This window comes from Rattus norvegicus, chromosome 14 (assembly GCF_036323735.1).
Source record: "Rattus norvegicus strain BN/NHsdMcwi chromosome 14, GRCr8, whole genome shotgun sequence".
Lineage (NCBI taxonomy): Eukaryota > Metazoa > Chordata > Mammalia > Rodentia > Muridae > Rattus > Rattus norvegicus.
This window is the reverse complement of record NC_086032.1, coordinates 27,602,783-27,627,393: the sequence shown is the minus strand read 5'-3', so window position 1 is coordinate 27,627,393 and position 24,611 is coordinate 27,602,783. Positions and strand designations below refer to the sequence as shown.

Below are 24,611 nucleotides of genomic sequence, written 5' to 3'. Positions count from 1 at the left end.
ATAGTACCCTGAATCATTCTTTTTTAAAGGCATTTTCTTGCTCTTCGGGTATCAAAGTTTGCCCACTTCAACCATTCATGCTTTCGATTATTTCATCGTTCATATTTTAAATATGTTGTGTAAATGAAACCAACAAAGTATATGTTTCCATAGAATTTATGCTCCAACTGAAGGGACAAGACAACAAAGGGGAAAGACCAACACCAGATCAGAAGAGTACAGCAATGTGATGATACTGCAAACAGGTAGCCAGCAAGGGCTCCTTCCAGTGACGAACTGGGAGCCCAGACCTGAACATTTTTCTGGGGTTCTAGCCATACCAAGATGCAAAGGAGGAGCACTTAAGCCATAAGCAATAAGTATTTCAAAGGTTTGCAGTAGATGATAAAGTCAGAGGATTTGGGGAGTAGAAGACTATTGACATTTCCATGTGGTACCTTAGGAAGTCAGCAGAAAGGTAAAGAGGGAGGACCAGGGAGGAGTGAATGATGTATGCCTTCATGTCCTAGTGAGAAACTCAGATCTGACTCTGACTTCAAGCAGAAGCTACTGAAAGATGCTGAGCACAACACTGAAGCTGCCTATTTTGTTTTAAAAGATGATTGTTGCTGCTGCATGGAATATAGATTTCCTGGTCCGTACCCTTTCTGAGTATCATGGATTCAGAACAGTCTATGAGACTATGGCAGACCTTTCCAGAAATACAGAGATCAAAGCAAGGTATTTGAGGAAAAGCAGAGCAGCAGCATAGAGTTCAGGGAAGATGTTCGGACATACAGAAAAAAAATTAGAAAAAGAAAAATTAAATAAGTAATTTGGGCAATTTTGATAGAAAATTCACAAAACATAAAGGGAGAAGATTTAAGTTTAATTCTATGATCCCTCTAAGCAGCAAAAATTATATATTTGTGGAAAAAGTAAAAATTTTTAAAATAGTAAATAATGAATAAATGTATATTGACTTCTGTTATTAAATTAATCCAACTAAAAATAAACACTTCCTTTGATTTTTAATATAATAAAACCAAATTCAAAGAGATTGATTTGGTGTGTAAAGTGATCTTTCTGTAACATCCCCAGATGATACAAGGATGCTACTCTTGTTCGCAGTAACTGCTAAAAATAGAAGACATATAATTAACCAGAGAATTAATCTTTAGATAATGCTCTCAAGTGAAGTAAAGCATTTATTGAATACTCGCCATGAGCCGCACGGCACAGCTAAGAATAAAGGTTGTGAAGAAGGATGTGCTACTGGCAGCAAATCATTTAAAGGCAAGAGGAAAACAAAGTTTATCCCGAATTACCAAGCAGAAATCTCACAGTGTGCACTTGCCCTTTCTGCCCTCCGTAACTGGGGATCTCCTTGCACTGCATTTGAAACCCATCTGTCTGCTTGCCCACTGGCATCTGGTGGTCCTGTTCTCTTCCTCTTTTCGCATTCCAGTGCAGCAAACCACCATGCATAGGGAACTCCGGCAGTCAGCACGTTGTATTTTTCTTATAGTCATACTTTGCCTGGCTCATGCTGTTTTACGTAGAGGAGCTGCACTGCTAAATTAAAAGGCTATGAACCCCCGGCTAGCGGGTTCTCATGACCTAAATGGTCGGAACGGGAGTAATTTGCTATGCCGTCTTAACTCTAAGTGCACAAAGCTGTGTTGTTGTACAGGGCACACTTCCATTCCTTTCTTGCAATTTTTGGCTGAGATTTTTTTCCTATTCCACACAATTAGTCAATTTTTATTAAAATAATAAAAAGGGGGAGGTTGAGATGGCATTGGTTGCCAAGCCTAATGTCATGATTTTGATACTTGAAATGTACATGACAGAAGAAGGAAACTAACAGATTCTCTCATATTTCCCATTGGCATTCACATGTATGCTACAGCATGTATGCACCAACCCATATACATATACATATACATACACATACATATATGTTTGCGTTTGTTTGAAGGCACGAATAAAATTAGCATAATTAAAACATGATATAGCTGAGTGTGGTGACATATACCATGAATTTTAGCACCTGGAAGGCAGAGGCAGACAGATCTTTATGTGTGCTGAGTCACCCTTGCCATAGTGAATTCTAGGACACCCAGGACTACACAAGGAGATCCTGCCCAAAACAAACAAAACCCAGAAGAAAAGCTTGTGGCCCATGCCTGCTTCCATCAGCACAAGAGCACTCTGAATGTATCGAAATTGTGAGAGTTTTTCAGTCACCATGGGGGTGTTTTTTAGGAATACAGACATGGTTGTGTTATTCCTTGGCTAAAACTACTTCCTCTGTTACTTTTGATTATAGACGTTAAACAGCAATCAACTGTTTTAATTTCGAATGGAAATTTCGCATTGTGTTCAACCAAGCGTTGTGTTTACGCTGGCAAGATTTGTGGCAAAGACTGGTAAAAAACGTTTGAAGCATGAGAGATTTTTACATATGAGCGCAATGGAAGAGAAAATGTAGACTCTTAGAAAAGACATTGGCTCCTTGGGATTCTGAGGATAGCTGACTTTTCCGCAAGTTCAGATGAGTACCTACATGCTGGATCTGGCCCTCATCATGATAAAAATAACATGTGCCCACACTTATGATGATAGACACCTGTTATTTGGGCAAATTCTCCCAACAGGGAAAAAAAAGTAAGAAACAAAATCTTCATTGCCAGCGCTTCCTTTCCCTCTGTGCAGCTGCTTCCTTCCCATACTAATCACAGCAAGCAGACACCCACTGCAGATTTGACCAGGGAATGCAAATGGAAATAAGTTTCTTCACTTGAGCCTCTGAATACGATAACTCTCTGGTGATGGTGCTGAGGGAAAACGGAAGGGTTTTTAAAACCAAACAGAAATGGAAACAGAATAAAGGAAATATCACATTACAAATTAGTGATTATCACATTTATACAAAGCTATATACATTGTTGCTTCTTAAAATTTTTATTTTATTTTATTTTCTGAAGCCATGTATCCTAGTTAGCCTGACACTCACCATATAGACCAGGCTGGCCTTGAACTCAGAGACCGTCTTGTCTCTTCCACCCAAATGCTGAGAATCCAGGAATGTGCCACCAGGCTTGCTGAGACATTACACATTGCCTAACTATAAAGAACCTCAGCATTTTGCCTGCCCTTTAGATATGACACTATTTCATTGATTTAATATTTAGTATCTAAAAGAAATACATTTTACCTTCTTGTAGGAACAGGATAGATTGTACGGAAAGTGGTGGCATTCATCCTGGGTCTTAATACCAAAGTGTTTGTATAAGAAAAAAACTGAAAGATAATGAATTGGGCAAAATGACCTTCACCATACTCTGGACAAGTCAAATCCATTCTGTTTTGAAGATACACTTGACCACGCCTGAGAGCTGGTTTCTAGACTCAATTACTCCTTTGTACAGCAGCACTGGTTCAATTCTGACAATGCCTTGCCAATCTGCCAGCTATAATTGCTTGAGGTGTTTAGGCCAAAGCCTTGTGCCTCTAGATTATGCCATTCTGAAGCCTGACGATGTCTCCTGCAATCCTTCCTGAACTTCTCTGAAGTGATCTCGTCTTAAATTAGGTGCTAAAACCCCTACTGTATTGCATTGTATATGTGTAAAGACTAAAACAATTATAATTCCCCATAGGTCAAATATTAGTTGTTCTCTATAATTAAGTGCTGATATAGTCCTACCTTGTGATAGTCACCAGTGGTTGCAGAAACAGAATCTGGGAGACCATAGCCGCTTTGGCATGTTTTACTTAATATGAAATATACTGAGTACTCATAAAGGTTACAAACAACTAGAAAATTCTAGGCACTCGAAGACAGTACTCGCTGTGACTATTTTCAGGAACTTTTCTCTTTCTCTATTAATGATAGGATAATTAGACAATACTCATATCTCCACACGTTCTTCACATCACTCGTGCCTTAACTCTTCCAGTAGTATTCATTGGCTGCACTTTCTAAATGCATTAGAATCAAGTAACTTACCAAGGTTGCAGTTGATAAGAGCATAGATAATTTCTTACCTAGAGCATGCTTCATTGAAACGTAAGAGAATAAAGGTCTGTGTGTTGTTGCCAATGAAGTCAAGCAATGCTAAAAGGACTCCCCAGCCATCCTTCTCAATATATCAAAAACCTTTGTACCTCCAAAGATTCTGTAGAAACTGAATGTTTTTTACACAGCTATATCATACATGGGAACAAATTAAGCTCATTTGATATTAATTGGAACAGGATAAATGTGAAAAAAGGAAACAATAATAAGCGAATCCGGTAAGTTGTTGTAATGAATAATTAGCTAGTTTAATGATGATTGCTCTTGACACTAATGAAATTAATAATTTAAAGAGATTTCCCAGGAAAATCCTAGTCTTGACTCCTTCCTAATCTGCTCCCTAAGCAACTATATTGTGACATCACAATGGAATATTACTCAGCTATCAAAAACAACGACTTTATGAAATTCGTAGGCAAATGGTTGGAACTGGAAAATATCATCCTGAGTGAGCTAACCCAAACACAGAAAGACATACATGGTATGCACTCACTGATAAGTGGCTATTAGCCCAAATGCTTGAATTACCCTAGATGCCTAGAACAAATGAAACTCAAGACAGATGATCAAAATGTGAATGCTTCACTCCTTCTCTAAAAGGGAAACAAGAATACCCTTGGCAGGGAAGAGAGAGGCAAAGATTAAAACAGAGACTGAAGGAACACCCATTCAGAGCCTGCCCCACAATTGGCCCATACATATACAGCCATCCAATTAGACAAGATGAATGCAGCAAAGAAGTGCAGGCCGACAGGTGCCGGATGTATATCGCTCTTGAGAGACACAGCCAGAGTACAGCAAATACAGGGGCGAATGCCAGCAGCAAACCACTGAACTGAGAATGGGACCCCCGTTGAAGGAATCAGAGAAAGAACTCGAAGAGCTTGAAGGAGCTCGATACCCCTTATGAACAACAATGCCAATCAACCAGAGCTTCCAGGGACTAAGCCACTACCTAAAGACTATACATGGACTGACCCTGGACTCTGACCTCATAGGTAGCAATGAATATTCTAGTAAGATCACCAGTGGAAGGGGAAGCCCTTGGTCCTGCTAAGACTGAACCCCCAGTGAACGTGATTGTTGGGGGGAGGGCAGTAATGGGGGGAGGGTGGGCAGGGGAACACCCATAAAGAAGGGGAGGGGGAGGGATTAGGGGGATGTTTGCCTGGAAACCGGGAAAGGTAATAACACTTGAAATGTAAATAAGAAACACTCAAGTTAATAAAAAAAAATCAGAGCTCATCATAACTTCATTATATATACAGCCCTTTATAGAATCTCATTTGTCTGAAACAAATGGAAACTGCTTATCAGAGACTAGAACACTCTGTCCCAGCCCTTGCTACCTCTGCATCTTCTCTTTTCATCCGGCTTCCCACTTTCCTCTTCCCACTCAACAACCCCTCCCAACCTCAAACCACACACAGCGGAATGATTGGCAGCTGCTCTGAAATGCCAGGACACTCGGTGCCACCTTGTCTTTGCATGATTCACTTGTGCCAGGCAGCTCTTTCCATCTCTAGATGCCCAGCAAACACCTACTTAACTTACAGAATTGGATGCAAGTCTTGCCTTTTCTAAGCAGTGCTTCCAAATCCCTCCTCCTGGGGACTACTCCAAAGGAATCATACTCAACTTCTCAAGGTGTTCATATCATCACACATTTAGCAATGAGGTGCACTGCCTCATGCTTGTCCCCGTTGTGTCCACTGCTACAGCAATCCCACGTTTGCAGTGGACAGGAAACAAAACAAAATTTTCTGATGAGCCTCAGTACTAATGCTCTCCCATTTAGTGTTTTTGGAATCAGGGAAAAAATATTGACAAAGACAGAAGAAGGGAGCAAATTTAGAAAGACCCAGCATGACCAAAACATTGTCACACGTCACAGTGTCTAGGCACCAGAACTGCCTCTACTTTTATCTGAGACACCTCATTGACTCATCTGCACTCCTGCAACAGTCTGTCTTATGTCCTCACTTATTCATGTGTGAGTGAGTGTGCGTGTGTGTGCGTGGGTTTGTATGTGTGTGTATGCTCGTGCACTTGCAACAACGTTGTATTTCTTATTGCCATGCTAGCCTGCTACTCCAATCTTACTATTCAAAGTATTTCTCCTAACTCAATACAATGCAGCCATACTATTCATACATATTTCCCACTGACATCAAGAAATTCCTGCTCCAAGATATTTGTCCTTAACATGGCAAGAAGAGCCTTTGCCAAAGTGTCCTCTCATTGCCACTCTCTTCATATCCTCCAGGGATAAACTCATGTACGAATTGGGAAAAGACACATTTCCTTATTTTCCTGGTTTATGCAGTTCAATTTATCCCAGATACAGGATCTTCTACCTGGAACTTATTACTCTCTAAGGATGTCTTTCCGTTGTTTATTTGTTCATTGCCTGTACATCCCTCTTGGAGAGTGAGCAATTCTGTCCTATCCTTTTCCTGTTTCAAACCAAGAGTTTGGTTTTTATTTTCTCTGGTATATTACATCATGACCACACACTTCCCTCTCTCCCCTCCTTTCACCTCTTTCTCTGCTTTTCCTCTCAGAACCAGGCTTTCTCCGTTTCCCCTCAGAAAACAGCAGGCCTCCAGGGATATCAACCAAGAATGGCATAACAAATTAACAGTAAGGCCAGGCACATAGCCTCATATCAAAGCTAGGCAGGGCAACTCAGTTGAGGGAAATTGGTCCCAAGAGCGGATGAAAGGGTCAGAGACAAGCTAAGCTATAGGATGCATGCAACAGGAACGGAATGCTTACCTGTAGATTGGGAGGAAGCAAAATACTGATAGTATGAGATCTGTTTGCATTCCCCAAGCTCCCGAGCTCTCTTTTTGCCTAGATAGTATTCACCAACTTTATCTCCACTCATTATTCCACAGAAGTGACAATATTCTTATTTGACCCATGTTTTAAAAAAAAATTCAAGTTTTCGACTCCTTAGCTTTCCCAGAATTCATCACTCTAAATACATCACCTAGGATGCCCAATAAATCCGGGTTTACCTAACGGAAGTCTTTTCCAACATATCAAAGGGCAGAAAAAAAAAGAGGTCACAGTAGATCCTCCTACCTATTTTGAACTTGATCTGCTAGTCCTAGGGTCTTTGCAAACCCACAGCCCAAAAGGCAGATTCTCCCCTCTAATCCTTTCTAGGCCAAGAGGTAAAACTGCCTTCAAATGTTCCTGGTCTCCTCTTTCACTCTTCTGGCACATTAGCAATACTCTTAAACTGACAAAGTCAAGTTTTGCCTCTTAATATGGCCTTGAGTAAAATATTCAGATGAAAATTATATGTATTCTTTTCTATTCAGAGCTCTGAAGGGAAAATTCTTGAATCCTGCTCTATCAACAGGTCTGGCAGCAAGTTTCCAAGCACTGTTATATTTTCTGAGGCTCTAGAGCTGTGCCAGTCACCACTGTGAAAACAGATTATGTGGATATGCTAAACTTACAGTTATATTTTAATTACATATACATAATTATTTATTTATTTAAATTTAAAACATTTTTATTCTACCTGTGAAGTGTCAGGGATAGTTTCATGGAGTGAGTCATAGATCCCCTTAGATATTGGTTGGTTACTTGACAATCTTTGGGGCGCTATTGCATGAATGCAACTTCAGGCAAATTATTAACTATGGGCCAAAGATTATATAACTAAAATAAATAAGTTAAATAAGCTTGTTATTTAACTTTCTTTTTGGTAGCATGCATAGTCCCTTCCAGTGTCTATCTCTGAATCAACATGTATTTCTTATACTTTTCCTTTGTTTTATCTCCTGTTTGTTTTTTTCTATTCAGATTTGTCGATTTTTGGTTTTACTTCCTTTATTATCTAGCTATCTCTTTATACTCTAAGGAGAGGCAGAAAGGGTGCACATACACATGGAAGGTAAGTGGGAGCATCTCAAAGGAGCTGGGTGAAGGGAAACTATAACGACAATATATTGCATGAGAAAAATCTATTTTCAATGAAAGAAAACTAGAAAAGACATACTTAGTAACTAACAAATTTTAAATGGTGTACTTAGGAAAATATGAATCTACACTTTTTTCCATTTTAAACAGAATCCTTCTATGGTGCTCAGCAGGTCTTGGTTTTAAAATGTTCCTGCTTCAGCCTCCGAGTGCTAAGATTGTAGGCACACAACACCAAATCTGAGATTTAAATAATCCCTTTTAATAGCACATTTTTTTGTAAATGAAAAATTGCAAAAATTCATTGTCCACATTTTGAGGTACAGTCAATATAAATGTACTATTTTGTATATAACAAATTAGTTTATAAATCAATATAAATGAATCCTATTGGTATATCATCTCATGTCTCTTATACACATCTGCTCAGACATACAATAGTGAAGCAATGTTCTAGTCTTTTCCCAAACCAAAAGTTTGGATCTTCTCATTTGCATAATGTTTTCTGCTCAGAAAAATCTTTCTTCTCCTCATTTTAATCATTGCTCTGCCTCTCTTACTGATGGCCAGTTCCCCAGAAGTGATGCTAAACCATGTCTCATCTCAGTACTCTCCTCTTAAAAACCAACTTACAGACCCTGCTTCAAAACATGTCAAGAACCTGCTCATTTTCACTGTCTCTACCACGTCATTGGCCCATGGCTTCATCATCTCTGACATACACTATTGCAACATCTCTGTCACAGGTCCCTCCATTTATTTGTTCCTGCACAATCCCTTATGGTCTCAATCAGACAAAGCAAGGATAATCACAAGGCAATAGTATCTTATCTGTGCTCTTCTCAAGAAAATTCAGTCACTTATACTTTTCATCTGGACCACATACCAATGACTAATAAGGCCCTTCAGACCATATCATGATGACATTTGTCATGCCACATTCCCTAGTAACTTCTTGGTTATTTTTAAATCCGACAGCATGCTTCTATCATAGGCTCTTGCACTAGCTGCCCCCTCAGCCGTACCAGCTTTTCTCTACAGGCTTATGTAATCGTTATTACCTCATTAAATTTCTCCATTCCCAATGAAAACAGAATATATGAAAAATAAATATTTTACATTCATGTTACATACTGTAGTGGTTTGAATATGTTTGGCCTAGGGAGTAGCACTATTTGGAGGTGTGGCCTTGTTGGAGTAGGTGTGTCACTGTGAGTGTGGGCCTTAATACCCTCATCCTAGCTGCCTAGAATTCCGCCTTCCCATAGCAGCCTCCAGATGAAGATGTAGAACTCTTAGCTCCTCCTGTATTTGCCTGTCTGGATGCTGCCATGATCCCACCTTGACCCCTGAACCTGTAAGCCAACCCCAATTAAATGTTTCTGTTTATAAGAGTTGCCTTGGTCATGGTGCTGCTTCACGGTAGTAAAAGCCTAAGACACTTACATAGGATTTGGGTCTTTTATCAAGCCATAAGTGCAGTTGTAATTTCCAGCAACCAGACACCACATTATAAAGATGGTGACAGTCAGAAGTAATATGTTAAGGAACTCTAGCCAAACAAGTGACAAGTGACAGTTTATGGCAGCAGCTCTGAAGAAACCTGGGACTGCCATTGCCAAATGGAGCTCACAGATGCCTGTGATTTGTACTAAAGAAATTAAATAAATGCAAAAAGCAGGCCACTCAGAAGACCCTAGAGTTCACCCAGGTTTATTCCCTGTGCCAACACTCAGAACTTAGGGTATATATTACGATCTTGAATGAGTGTTAATATCACACACTGTCTCCTTTTATGTGCACATAAATGCCAGTTGTTCTGAAATGGCAAGATGTTCTGTGTGGGCTTGAAATACACTTGTGAAGAAAGAATAACATGCCCACTCCAGAAAAGCACCATGCTATGCCTCTAGGCAAGCAAGACCCCTTGTATACTATACTGTACTATATCTTGAGCTTAGTTGAAGTGTACTATGAGTAGTATTTTTCCATCTAGTCACCAATTATAAAATAACCATGTGAACCAGTATGCAAAGCTTTATTCTTTATAGTGAGTATCCCTCAGTATCACATCTACAAGTACTAATTAATGGATATATTCCTCATCATCCTGTTGTCTCCCCTACAGTGGAATTCCATCATATGAATGTCACAGATGCTAGAACTGAAGGAAGTTTGGCATCTTTGTCGGATGAAAAAGAAAACGGGAAAGAAATGAGTTTACTACCAAAGTATCATAATTTTCAGAATAATAGACACCATTTCCATGCGTAAAATGTTTGAGGAAAAATTAATGTGTGTTTCTAAGAGATTAAATATGTGGTCTTTTATTTTCATTCTCATGTCTCATACAAAGAAAACTTAAAATGCATTCACTGAGAAGAAATTTCCAATCATAATCTAAGATTCTGCTGCCTCGTACCATCAAGGTAGCCAATAGAGAAACCAGTCCATTAGTTGTGAAAGCCATCATATTCTCCAAACTTTTATTATGTATAGTTTCATCTTTGTATTCATTCTTTTTCCTTTTATTCACATTCTCACACACACACACACACAAACACAAATACTCAAAACACAGGTTACAGTGCACATGTGGATGTCAGACTGTAACTGTTGCCCAGCAAAAATATGCTCTCTAAACATTTTCATTCTTAAACTTTAGAAAGGAATTTCTTGAGAGTGAAGCTAAGTATGGAAAATGTGTGGTGACTTTTTAATTTAAAATACATCCTATACCAGACCTGGCTTAATAGAGCCCTTCTGACAAAATTCATAGAACAAGAAAGGTTTAATTACACATGAATTATGTTAGAAACATCTTGCTTTAAGATATATATTTAGTCTCTAAAGTTTTGTGACTCTTATAAAAGCTCTGAAGTAAAACAGAACTCTAAAATACAAATAAACATGCAGGTAGAATATCATCAATGGTCACTAGATATTTTGCACTGAAGAAATAAAAAAAAGTAGTTGTACAAATATTTGTGTGCTAAACACAGCTGTTTGGTTCTTAAACAGAAATGTTTTAATTTACTAGGGCATAAGGAGGAAGAGAGCGGAGAAGAGGAAGTGCAAGGGATCACAGGGTATCACTTGGTTTCTTTATTTGTGAGGTGTGTGTGTGTGTGTGTGTGTGTGTGTGTGTGTGTGTGTGTGTGTGTGTTTGGGGTGCAGAGAACAGTCTCAGGTTTATTCTTCAGACAGCATCGTTTACCGTTTTTAAAGAAAGGGCTCTCAATGAGTCTGGAATTCACAAATCTAAACTAGACAGCTAGTTAGATACCCAGCCCTAGTTATCCCCTTGTCTACATCTCCCCAAACTGAGCTGGCTGCAATAGCTCTTTTTGGTTTATTACAAAAAAATATAATTTTAAATTTAAACAAGTTGTGTCAGAGATACTTTCTCAATGAAAATAAGAATGATAAATATTCTGGTTTGGGCTGGGGAAGGTAGCATTTGAGAGTACTTGCTGCTCTTGTGGAAGACTGGAGTTCACTTCCTGGCACCCAAATATGGTAGACCATATATTCTATAACTTCAACTTCAGTAAATTCAAAGACTTTTTTAGACATTCACATGGACTGGAACACATATGCAACACACACACACACACACACATACACACACACACACACACACAGAATATACAAATAAATATTTGGTCTGGAGAGATGGCTCAGTGGTTGAGATCACTGCTTCTCCAAGTGGCTGAGTTCAATTCACAGCAACCACATGGTGGCTGAAAACCATATGATGACCCCTTCTGGTGTGTCTGAGGACAGAGTGACAGTTTTCTCACATAATATAAATAAACCTTTTGCAAATTATTTTTCTCAAACAAATTTTTGAACCCTCAGAAAACATTAGAACTGTGAAAAGTTCAGCATTAATTGTTGACCATATTCCATGTATCAATCACTCTGTAGAATACCCAATTCTTATTTAACATAATGTTTTAATCGATTCACTGAGAACTTCCTATTTTTATTTGATTATATTTTTACTTCACTCTATCCTACCTCTAACTTCACCAGGATTAACCCTCTATCAATTTCCTCTCTTATATTTACTTTTTTTTTAAATATTGAAAGTAGATTTGTTTCATATAATATATCCTGATTATTGTATCATTTTCCTCTAAAACTCCCAGTATCTCTTTAATCTCATATCTCCTCCAAATCCACTTTCTGGTTTTCATTAGAAAAAAACAAGTCTTCTAGGGGATGACAACCAAACATGACAATATAGGATATAATAGGATTAAATAAAACCTATCATATCGAAGTTGGATACAGCAACCCTAGGAACAGAATGCAGAAAGCAGGCAAAAGAGTCAGTGACCCACTCATTTTCATAGTCAGTAAACCCATAGAAATACTAAGCTACTAGCTATTAATGTATATGCAGAGACCTAGTGTAGACCCATTTAGACTCTGTTCTTACAGCTTTAATCTCTGTGAATTTATCTGTGCCTTGCTTAGTTAATCCAGAGATACATTGATCTCCTGGTGTCCTCCATTCTCTCTGACTCTTACAATCTTTCCACTTCCACTTCTGCAAGATTCTGAACTTTGGGGGGAAGAATTAATGGAAATACCAATTTAGACCCTCTCTTTACATAATGTCTGGCTGTTGGTCTCGGCATCTTTTCCCATCTGCTGCTGGAGGAAGCGTCTACAAAGATGACTGGGAAAGACACCACTTTTGTTTTTTTTTACTGGATCTACTTTGCTTCACTTGGAATTTTTTTTTCTAGTTTCATCCATTTGCCTGAAAATTTCATGATGTCATTTATTAACATCTGAGTAAAACTCCATTGTGTAAATGTACCACATGTTCGTTGGCGTTTAGTCTAGGCTCTGCCTCGCTGTTACCTGGCAACAGTGAGGTATGCCTGACTCACTATTAAAAGGGCTGCCCCCCACCTCAACCCAATCTCTCTTGCTCTCTTCTCTTCTCCTACCCTTACTCCCTCTCTCCCCATTCTTCTTGCCCCTCTCTCTACAGGTGTTCATGGCCGGCCTCCCACTCTCCTACTCTCTCTCTCTCTCTCTCTCTCTCTCTCTCTCTCTCTCTCTCTCTCTCTCTCTCCTCTGTCTCTGTCTCTGTCTCTCTCTCTCTCTCTCTCTCTCTCTCTCTCTCTCTCTCTCTCTCTCTCTCTCTCTCTCTCCCTTTCTCTGTCTTTACTACCTCCTCAGCTCCCTCTGCATGCCCTGAATAAACTCTGTTCTATACTACACCATTGTGTGGCTGGTACCTCCTCAGGTGGAAGGGATGGCTTAGCATGGCCCCGCAAAGGCACCCCACTTCTCACACCATACCATGAGTCCACCAAACATAACCTTAGCTTTTTTTAAAAGTAAAACACAAGAATGTTTCTTATCCATTCTTCTGCTGATGGAAATTTATGATTTTCCAGTTATTTGCAATTATGAATAAACCCACAACAAGCATAGCTGAGCAGTGTCCTTCTGGTATGATGATGCATCCTTTGGGTAGGTGCTCAGGAGTAAACTAACCAGTCTGGAGGTGGATGGATTCCCTCTTTACTAAGGAACTGCTGTATTAAGTTCTATGGTGGCTCTAAAAGTTTATACTTCACAATGGTGGAGTGTTCCCTTTTTCCCACATCCTCTACAACATGAGTTAGCATTTGTGTTATAGCCAGTCTGACAGGTGCAGGATAGAATCTCAAAATAATTCTATTTTTATTTCCATGATGGCTAAGGATTTTGATCATTTTCTTAAGGGATTTTTCAGCCATCTGAGGTTCCTCTGTTGACAATTCTCTGTACCCACACTCCATGTTGATTCTTAAAACATTTATTTCAAAACCAAGCCTGTATCTGGTGTTCTGTTTCTCCAAAATGTTTATTTTTTTTCTTTTCCCTTTTTGGCTTTCATTGTTTTACTTAACTGCACAACCCAGGATGGGGTTTAGTTTGTATAGAAAGCAGGCTGAGGTCACATGCTGCAGAGTTCTCAAAAGCTGAGTTCTCCCCCTACCCAATACGTCTGGTCCAATGTCATCATCATCCATTGTACTCTATTTGGTATATTTGAGCTCCATGTCCCATTGGAATTACAGGGTTGTAGACCAAAGCACCCGCCTCAATGCTTCTGATGCCATATTGATATCATCATGCAAATATTTTCCCATTTGCTGTGATTTGAAGACAAGTATATGTTTCTTGGTATGTTTTTAAAATTTTTTAAATTTTTTGGTTTTATTCAGAAAGCCATTCTCCTCTCTGCTTTACTCCTCCTCTGATCCAACGATATCAGTGTCATTAGCTCTTACCTTGTCTACAGCTTCGCTTCCTGGGCTGGTTGCTACATGGTATGGGCACTGCTCCTTCCAATCTTAGCTAACTAGCTTTTCTCATTACGTTACAATATAATTGTGCTAGCACCAGCAGTCACTCAATCAGAGAATGCTTCAAAGACTTTCAGTGTTTCCCTAGACACTACTCTTTTCCATTAAAGAATCTTTACGCAACTAGAGTTCAGCAGTGTTTTTCAAGTTTTCAATATTTCATGGCATAAATTCCTTTAATAGAAATTTGGTTTGATGCGATGATGGTGATGGTTTCCTTTGCTACCGATTTAACCCAAGGCCTTGTGATTGTGAGAGAAGCTTTCTACCATTAAGCTGTATTCCCAATGGAATTGGTTATTTTAATGATGTAAAGAAGAAAAGGCTTCAAAATATTAGATCCAGGACAAGCATTAACAGCATTGGTTGATGACATATTGAGTGTGTGTGTGAGTGAGAGTGTATGTCACTGTGCATTTATATATAAATATGACCAAAACATATGAAAAATATTTTGTAAATTTTACATTGCAAACCATTGTGAACATTTTCAAAACCATAGTAATGAAATTTCCCAGTTGAATGAGTTAGCGCCTTTCCTTACTCAGGTTTTGACTATGATCTTTTCATTTCTCCATTTCTCTCTCTGGTAGACATCTCCTCAATTCTACAATCATCTTTTGAGTTTTTCTCTCTAGAATTTCAAAGAAATCTAACCTTTTTATACTGTTAACTGTTTGTATTCAGTGATACAACGAACATATATGTAAACATGCTTATGGTAACCACAGTATGAGTAATAGAACCTAAGAGCCTTGATGTGCTTGGAAACTGCCTAAAATGATCCAAATTGAGGTGATTATAGAAGGAAATACCAGAGGTAGACAAGGTAGAAATATTAAATAAGTTCAGTATTGATTTTATGGAGGAAAACAATATAGACATAAAATTGGCAACTTACTATAATTTGCTAGGAGTGGTTTTTAAATTATTACCTTTGTGTTTGTGCATGTGTGTGTGCATGCACACACGCATGTCCACACGCAGACATGCACAGACACAATTTCTGCCTACCATGCTACCATATGGGGTTCATGGATGGAACTGTTACCTGCTGAGCCATCTCCCCAGATGTGATTTAAGAGCTTTAAACTCTGTAATACAGTGGAAGTGTTGTACATTCACTAGAGACTAGATGCTTCGAGTGTCTTCTTAAATAGCCACCTTCCCCATATGCCCTGTGGTCTTGCTGTATTTCCATGATGCTCTTTTTTGCCACCAGCCCAGAAAGGCAGACTCAAGTGTCCATGGATTGGAGCCTCTCAAACTGAACGAAATAAATGTCCTTCCCTCTAAATTCTTTTTGTCAGAGTGAAAAGAAAGCTAGCACAACTTCCCAATGCCACAAAGGAAAAAAAGCAATCTGCGTATGTGTATGAGATTCAAAACATGTTATTATAAATTATGATTTTGTTAGATCATATTACAACTGTAATGAATTCCACTCAAGGTAGAACAAGAAAAGTAAGGTTTGGAGTTTCATACGAATATTGAGTGCATTTTTGACTTAATCATATTTTCTATTTGTAATAAATGTATTGAAATATAACCCCGAAATAAATCAGGGAGCATAGCATATATATTATGATAAATGTGATAAGTGATGATTTTGATAGTTTCAAAAAATCTCATGTGAAACAGATATTTTAACAATAATAATAATAATATTAACAACAGTATGCTTACTTTATTTTTAACATGAGTCACAAGCAGGATACTGAATGTGCAAAGGTAATGGACTGACATGCATTTGTGAGTAAGTCCAGTCCACAGTTTAGTTCTATATACAATTTTGGTTTAATGAGCAGTACACATCTATCCTTAGTTTCAACTTTGCACAAAGTTAATTTTAAAAACTATGTATTCAGCAAAATTAAGTCCTCTGAAATTCCAGTTCTGGCTAACTTGTTACATCTACACTTGCATCATAGAAACTTATATGAATAAAGAGGTCAGTGTTTCAGAGTTTTACAAATAAATTTTGTTTGTGTAAACGTCAGAGTAAAAACAGAGAAAAATTACACATCCAAACTACTGTTCGTGTATTTAAATCACATGCACGCATGTAAAGATGTTTACTCCAAAGGGCATATATTTCACTTTACATTAAAATGCCCTTTGCTCTTTTCTAGGAATGATGTTAACTTTCAATTGCATGTCAACAAGGAAGTCTGTGATGATGCTGTAACAGATATTTAATTCCCCATTTTCTCTCCTCTTTAACTAAACTTCATAAAATGCCCTGTAACCATACTTGAACAGGGTGATGACAATTTAATTAGAGCAAGACATCAGCAAAGAAGAATAATGATAGTATTGACGACAGTTATAGATTAGAATTTGATCTCCTGCTACTACCTCTCAATGGATTGCAGAAGTGATATAAAATGACGACCTGGGAAGTCAATAGATGCTTACAATCGCACAGTCTAACTTTCCCACAAATAATGCAGTTGAAAAGAAAACAGCCCCCAGTTAGTACGTAGTGCCGGACCATTCAAGGAGAGCTGAGCTTGAAATCAAAAGGCCCCTTTTCAAATCTCATTTTATCATTTACTGCCAATGTGGCCACAGGGAAATCATTGGAACTTTCTGAGGCTCATTTATTTCCTGTTTGTGAAACAAAACTAATGCACTCTATGACAGTAACTTATAGAGCAGTAGGATAACGGTATCCCTCCAGGTTTTCTGCTAAAATCTCTGTGCAGCAAGTATAAGGAAAATGAGAACAAGAGAGGACCAGGTTAACTGCACTGTGAATAGAGGAGGAAAGGAAGGTCCTCTGAAAACTCCTGATGATAACAGTAAGATGATCATTCACAGAATAGGAAGGCCAACACATGATGAGAGAAAACTTCTGAAATTCATCCCACAGAATCTCAAGAAGCAGTGTGCTAAGATGCAAACATTGTGTATGAGAACGTAGTTGATTTTACAAATATGAAGCTCTCTATTGTTTGTTTGTTTGTTTGTTTTAATTTTACCCATGGCATTTTAAACCTGATTTAGTTTGTATGACCTTATAAGGACCCACTTAGTTATAGCCTAGGATTACTAGTCAAAGGGTAGGTAGACATAAACAGGAATGTTAATATATCCATTACAAGGATAATAGAATTTTGTAAAAGAAAGGCACAAAATGCTATCAACACCTTGCTTTGGGTGGATTCCAAGAAAATGAGTGAAAAATGAGATGAAGCACGAAGTACTTTGTTCTCTGGAAGTCTTTTATAATACTGCATGGTTAAAACTGCTCAGGGCAACACAGGGCAACATCAGTATCTCAAACTGCAAACATCCATAGACATCAGTTGGCCCAACATTCCTGCCCCAATGTACCTGATATGGTACACAAGGAAACATTTCTTTCCTGGATGTATTTGGCAAAGAAATAATCTTTCCACTTATTTGTATAGATGAAGAAGTCTCATTTTACAAATAGAGGTGCTATTTCTTGCTAAGTCCTGCAGACAATATTACTGGATGCCTCTTATTTAATGAAATATGCCGTCCTATACAACTTGCATGTCCTTTCCCAGAAACAGTGTATCTAGAAAACTAGTCACAGTTTTCCATCAAGGACAGTGAATGTTGAAGGAGTTTGTCATTGAAAAATGCATAGAGACTTTGTTGTCCCAACATTCAGCAAGAGGAAGAAACCAGAATTACCAAATTGGGTGAGACTTAATAGTCCTTAGGACGGTGCCTTAAATGCATGGCTCATCCTGCAGAGCTCAGGGTTCCACAAAAGGCCATGAGGAAAACAATTATGACTTCCAAGAAGTAGGCCATGCTTAACATCAGGCCTACAATAGATTTTAATGTCAGACTGGATGGAAATATGGATGATACTAAAACTGAAATGACTACAAGAGAACAACACATACCTTCTTAGCACAGGACAAGTAGCTAAAGTTAATCTTTTAGTCCTCCTTACATAGCCAATGTAAGAGGAAGCTTAAATCTTAGAGAACACCAGGATAAATATGATAGGATAAAGCTGGGACATGGATAAGGCTTCTTTGGAAGGTCCAAATGGAGTTGATGTGTTCACCCAAGCAATGCATTTTAGATTTGACAGATTCCCAGTGAATAGCATCAGAACTGCTTAACTCTCTAGCACACGGTAGGATCCAAGTTCAAAATGTCTACCTAGTGTTAAGGTTAGATCTGAAGCTGAGTAAAGCTCATCTTCATATAAAGAACAGGGAGACGCTGCAACTGAGCAGGTATGGAAACTGCATACATCACCAAGCATTCACTTGCAACAAAACCATTCTTGCTCTGGTCAACAAATTTTTTTCTTAATTCCTTCAACTACACTTGAGGTACAAAAAGAAACAAAGGGTGAAAAATAGAAAGGGCAAGTTAGCCATCCTCTCTTTGTAGTTTTCCTTAGAGGCTTGTTTTGTTTTGTTTTGTTTTGTTTTGTTTCCTCCTAAATCAAATAAATATTGCCATTCAGATTGGGTCTTAACATCTGCCAAGGTTTATCTACATCTTTACTATTAATACATGGGATTCTGTTATTTGCCACACTTGTTAACATCCTATGTTATATCCAGAATCATTTATTGTCAACCGTTTGGACTTTTGATGAGATATCTCTAGAATTCATACCAAAATGGTATTTTTCCTTAAAAGAAGATTAGTTAAAATAGAATATTAATTTCATATTTTGTAGTTTGTAGAGGAGTTTTGATACAGCAACATGGTTACTTTGGCAAGCAATCACATTCAAAGACATTCAAGGACTTATGTGACATGCATAGAATGATATACCCTTGATCCCTTTGGGGGGAATACAGATACACCCTTAGTACACACCTTTAATCCCTAACAATGAGGATAAAGTTAGTTTATAGAAGAATGCAGGAATGTTTGAAAGTGACATCTAATTGAGGCCTAATTGATATCTAACTGAGAAAAAGTGACAAGGTCAAGAAAGATTAGACACAATAAATCAGAGATGGGATACACCCAACTCTCACAAGAAGAGACAGGAAAGAGAAGCTACTTAAGGGAAGCCCAGAGTGAGTCAGTATGAAGGGCGCTTCTGTGAGCACAGTTCTCTTGGGTTCAGATAATGCAGTGGAATTTGCCTGAGTTCAGTTCAGATTCAATTTTTACTGGAACAGTTTTACAGAGACATGTTGCAGAAAGAACAAAATAGACATAGGTAAAGACAGAATGGGCCAGAGAATAAGGAGTCAGATTAAAATCAATTCTTAGAGATAATTTGAGGTGAAGCAGAACAATTCTATGAGAAGCTGAGAGAAGCCATGTTGAATTGGTGAACCTGAAAAGGAATTTAAGCAAGAATTGCTGAGTTGAACCAGCCAGAGTTCAGAAAGAACTTGAAAGCGTGAGCTTATGCTGCCTTAAACCTCTTAAATGACAATTACATCTGGCAAATAAAAGTTACATTACTGTGGGATGATGTCACAGATGAGGCAGGTACAAGATAGAATGAGGCCTGTCATTGGACAAGAAGGAAGGATGGGCGGGAAAAAGTTTGAAGAAAAGGGAGGAAACAGGAACGGAAGAGAAGGGAGAGAGAGAGTAGCTGGTAGACAACATGGAGGGTGACGTTAAGATTGTGCCTCTGTGTATTTGAAGGTTGTTACTAATGTCCTTAAGGGATGGATGGCACTGGGCTTTGTATGTTTAGGTGGGCAATCATATCTTCTTAATTGGGTCAAAGGTATGTGTTCTTTCATGTGTACATTTAAGTGTAAGGGAGTGTGGGGCAGCTGGTCTGGGCCACCATGGAGTTGTGATGTGTGTTTCTGGCATGGAAACCTGCCTTGGGAACTAGATAGGTAGAGAGATTGCTGACGGCTCAGAGAGAGGCCTTGGGCAGGGTGATATGGGATGGAGCAAAGTGGGTGAGAGGCTTTGCTGACTGAGACTTAAGATATTTAGCAGACATCTTGGGGCACGGTGGTGCCGGATCTAGAGCAGGTAAAAGACAGCATTTTCTATTTTTTATAATTTTAGAACAACACATTATGATGATTTTGTTTGGTTTTTGTTTATCAATTCATTTTTCTATGAGACTAGATCTTTTTTTACAGCCAGGTCTGGAAGTCACTGTATAACTAAGGAAGATTTTAAACTTCTGATCATCTTGTTTCTACTTCCTAAGTGCTAGGATTGCAGGCATGTGTCACCATGCCCATTTTGTGCATGACTCTTACTCAGTATCAGAAAGCATCAAGTTACATGTGTTTTCTCTATTACTAGAGAATAGCAGAAGGGATAGCATAACAAGTATCTCATTGGAAGGCAAGGGTTTGTCTTCCGCCAACATTGTGAGTATATGATACTGTACTAGAATAATGTTTTTCTTTAAGGTATGTGTTTGATAGTCAAGAATGAAGTCAAGTATGTTTTTATAATATTCTGTTTCTATAAGAATGATGTAAGATGCTCTATGTCTCAAGTTGTAACTCACAATAAATTAATTCTAATTCAGTAGTTCTAGCTATGCCCTAGGAAACCACACTTCAAAAATTACCAGTGATTCCCATGATATTCCAAGACCATGTTTGATGAAACTTGTATTCGTTTAATCCTTTTATTGATATTTCTACATATTTTAAAGTTATCCGGCTACATACTTTTCCATAATCTCTCAGAAATATATTCATTTTTATGATGGATCATTCCTAATATATTATTGGTATAACAGTCTTTAAACATTTATGTTTCCCTTTAGGAAAACAGAAAATCATATTTTAATTGGGCTGTAAACTTGGGTTCAAATCTACTAGAAATCACAGAAAACGATGTTTCTGGGTTTTATTTTCCTTTTGATTAGTTTAGACTCACTGAATCGTAATTCGTCCCCACATTTTATGGTTCGAACCAATTTGATTCTATATTCTCAAGGTATTTGTAAAGACAGTAGGGGTAACCAAAGCAAAAGATAACCAAATGCCCCTTTTCCATCACTGGCTAAAATTTAATATTATGCTCCTCAAGCTCATGGGAACCATCCAATGCTGAAAGAATTCATTGCATTGGTGAGGAGCAGACAAATAAAACACCCTCCTCCCTTGTATTCACCATTACCACGGTTAAAGCAATTAAAACATAGTCCATTAAAGACTCCTAGTGATTTGTAATGTGAGTTGGACATTGTGTCATTGGGGTCAGTCAAGATAGATTTTCATTCAATTACCTACACATCCTGCCTCCCCAAGGATACTTGAAGGAGTTATCTGTACCAAGTTACTCAGTGATTTTTAACTTGAAGTTCATTAGCTCAATGGCAGATTGATGCATTGCACTTAGAACACACTCAAATGTCATCTTTTAAAAATAATCTACTAGTGTAGCCTCACACTATGGAGTTAAATTCAATCATTCAATTTAGCTTTTGGATCTTTGGAGAAATTACATTCCTTTATCAAATTCAAGCTGCAAGGCTGCCAGAAAAAAGTGTTAATCATGTCATTTGCTACCATTAATGTAAGCTTTGTTTTTATCCATTTCTCTGCTCAACTTCCCTCTGCATTTATTTTTGTCTAGACAGAATTCCCCCACTGTATAATTATTTCCTAAGAGTAACATATGCATTAGAAGCATATTAAGCCATCAATAAATAAATATTTTTGAATGGTTACCATATGCCTGAAAGACCTATGTACTTTACTCAAAGGACTCATCTTACTGCCAAAACATGATTTACACACATCAAATAACGTTAAAGATTCAAAGAATAAAATACTAACTTCTGCGCTTCAAACAATTACAGTAGTTATCTCAGTTCACTGGTTGACGCTCTGTGGCTTCAATAATTTGCCATCAAAAATCTTAATATATTGATGGAAAATCCCAAGGACAAATTGTTAACAAGGTTCAACTTGCCATTCTAACTAACACACAGAAGAAACCTTATGCCTTTTTATCCAGCTTTGCCCCATTTGAAGTGCAAATCAGTCCTCTGTTCATCTATCTATTCACCTCATGACAGTTGAAAGGCCACATTTCAGGTAAGTTTGCTTATAGTGTATGGTTATCATTTGGAATTGTATGATTTATGATTATTTTTAATTTCCTGATGTGCCTAGTTTAGGAAACAAACTTTCATCATATATATATTGCATATATATAGCATATATATATATAGCATATATATATATAGCATATATATTGCATATATATATTGCACATATATATTGCATATATATATTGCATATATATTGCACATATATATATTGCATATATATATATTGCATATATAAGAGCCTTATTTGCTCATCCTCGGGCTTTGCTACTCTGTTTTCTTTCAGGCCTCCATGGAGATCTTCATTAATATCCACTAAAGAGAAGGGAAAGTTACTTCATCTGAGCAATGTTTCAGTAGGAAAGAGCAAAATGAGACCATTTCAAAAGGAGGGAAATGGTGCAACACAGAATGAATGCTCAAAGCAAGAAGAAGATCCAGTGTAATACAGCAGAGTGGATAGTCAGACTGCCTGGGCGGGACGTGGCACATTAGGACACAGTAGGCAATGACATCGGCTGTGTAAAGCAGGAATAGCATTCATTGATGAGCCTGCCCTGCAGTAAAGCAAACAAAAGATCAAAGACTGTCTCTGGCTTTTGAAATGTTCTTGCCTTAGAAAAAGATAACATTCTAAAAACAATACCACATCTGTGTCTCCTAATTTGTTCATGTGCAGACATTTTCTACTCCTAAATTTGATTCATTTTCCACGATTCCTCCTTTGGAGGCTACAGAGAAGATATTTTAAATTCCTCCGGTGATTGTTCAACGCTGATATTCTCCTCATATAGGGCAGCGACTGATATAAATGGATTCAACTTGGCATAATTAATCACTGACTGGCCTTGATTATAACATTCGCAAGGAAGGAATCAGGATTTGTACTGTGTTTTAATGTGGAATACTTACCTGTACCAATTGTGAGTCAAGAAGAATAAAAAGTTTCAACCTTGTCTTACATGAATTTACCATGTAAATGGTCCAACACCTTTTTAAGTTTAAATGTAAATTTGATTATCAAATCCTTCTTACTTAAGAAGCAGAATTTTTTTTCTCAAGTTTCCCCACCTGCCCACAGTCCTCTATCTGAAAAGTGAGCTCTGTACTGGTCTTTGCTTCTGAGCTTCTATTGTCTTCCTTGGAACCATGGAAGAGACATTTGACAGTAATGCATAGGCTGGTTTATCTAACATTTGGCTCTTGTGGCCTCTCAGTCACCTGTTTGTCACCTACTCTCACCCCTTCTCTGTGCTCCCCTCATCATGCCTACCTGTGCTTTGGTGAAGGTGTTCACTGCTCGAGCTGCTGCAAGATTCTGAGCTCACTCTGCCAATAACTTCCCTGCAGCACAGGCTCAGTGCAGCTTCAGTTATGGATGCCAGTCACTGAACTCTGCTCACACTTAGGTTTCCTTGTATTACCCCTTAGAGGTCTGCCTGGCATACGCCTTGACTGCTGGTTTAGGGATCTGGGAGATTCAACAATTCTCTACTCAAACACTCTGCCTAGTGGGAGGTGCTATTATTTTAGTTTATTCAGAGAAATTGGCAACTCCCCCAGGAAATCAAAGAAAACCTGTTCTCTTCTACTGTTGTTTTGTTTGTTTCTCTTTCTGGTTTTGTTTTCTTGGTTTGTTTTTAATGCTTCTTCATTTTCTTACAATGACTACTGTCAAAAATTATTCCATGTAGCATCTATGAGAATATCAAGAAGACTTCCATTTGGGTTCAAACTTAAGTCTGTCTTTCTACTAAGTGTGAATTTAAAAATCAGCCTTGCAAATTTAAAAACCAGCTAATTGCTAAATTTGCTGAAAAGCTTCCATAGGCTGAATAATGTACTAAGTATTCTACATGATTTGTTTCAATTAATTTTCAAATAACAAGCCCATGACACATAAATTAATATTTCCTCATTTAATTAATGAACTGAGATTCAAAATAGGTGTCAGGATAGGAACACCTGGGGTGAAGGCAGTAAAGAAACTAGCAGTTGGTGACTTATTCCTGTTATACTGCTTCTTGGGCCTCAATGGCATGAAATCAAATTAAAACAAGATGAAAATGCCTGTCTAAGACCATCAGTTGTTAAAGAACTCATGAACATCATGTTGTCATAGAACATCATGAGAGCTTAGACAAGAAGAAAAAAAACATACTTTCCATTACCCATAAGTACCATATCTATCACAAGTAGTATATACCCTAGCTGG

The 24,611-nt window shown here is 38.0% G+C and overlaps 1 long non-coding RNA gene across 1 annotated transcript in view; it reads left to right on the top strand.

Annotated features, from left to right (window-relative positions):
* Positions 1 to 23,363, top strand: part of LOC134481737 (uncharacterized) — a 42,153-nt gene extending 18,790 nt beyond the window's left edge. The window contains exon 2 of the long non-coding RNA XR_010057496.1: positions 22,683 to 23,363. This is a non-coding gene — a long non-coding RNA (uncharacterized LOC134481737). The remainder of the gene's footprint in view (positions 1 to 22,682) is intronic.
* The last annotated feature ends 1,248 nt before the right edge of the window (positions 23,364 to 24,611 follow it).